General features: G+C 32.3%; 1 non-coding gene across 1 annotated transcript; it reads right to left on the minus strand.

Annotated features, from left to right (window-relative positions):
- Window positions 1–220: 220 nt before the first annotated feature.
- On the minus strand, window positions 221–293 carry Trnav-aac (transfer RNA valine (anticodon AAC)). The gene has a single exon. It is a non-coding gene; the product is annotated as a tRNA-Val (tRNA).
- Between the last annotated feature and the right edge of the window lie 106 nt (window positions 294–399).

A 399-nucleotide genomic window follows, 5' to 3' on the forward strand; every position in this document is an offset into this window, starting at 1 on the left:
TTTTGAATTAATTTTCAAAACACAATGGAGTATCAGAAACTGTAAATTAGATAAAAATATTTGTCGTTTCGAATCCTGCTGCAGTTCACTTTCCATTTAATGTAGACTAATTCGGGGTTGGAGTATTAGCACCAATAACTCTAGTAAATGCAACAAACTAAATATAGCAATCTCCTCTATAAAAAATACCTGTGTAAAATCAATAGAGAAAGCAAATGATAGGTTCCAGCGAGTTTCGAACTCACGACCTTCTGCGTGTTAAGCAGATGTGATAAACACTACACCATGGAACCAGTTGTTAGTGACATCGTCAAATATTGTTTTATCATTCACGATTTGTATCTAATATTGAATTTAATGTTGAATTCCTTTTCAAAACACAATGGAGTATAAGATACT

The sequence above is a fragment of the Octopus bimaculoides genome, unplaced genomic scaffold (genome assembly GCF_001194135.2).
Source record: "Octopus bimaculoides isolate UCB-OBI-ISO-001 unplaced genomic scaffold, ASM119413v2 Scaffold_81940, whole genome shotgun sequence".
Lineage (NCBI taxonomy): Eukaryota > Metazoa > Mollusca > Cephalopoda > Octopoda > Octopodidae > Octopus > Octopus bimaculoides.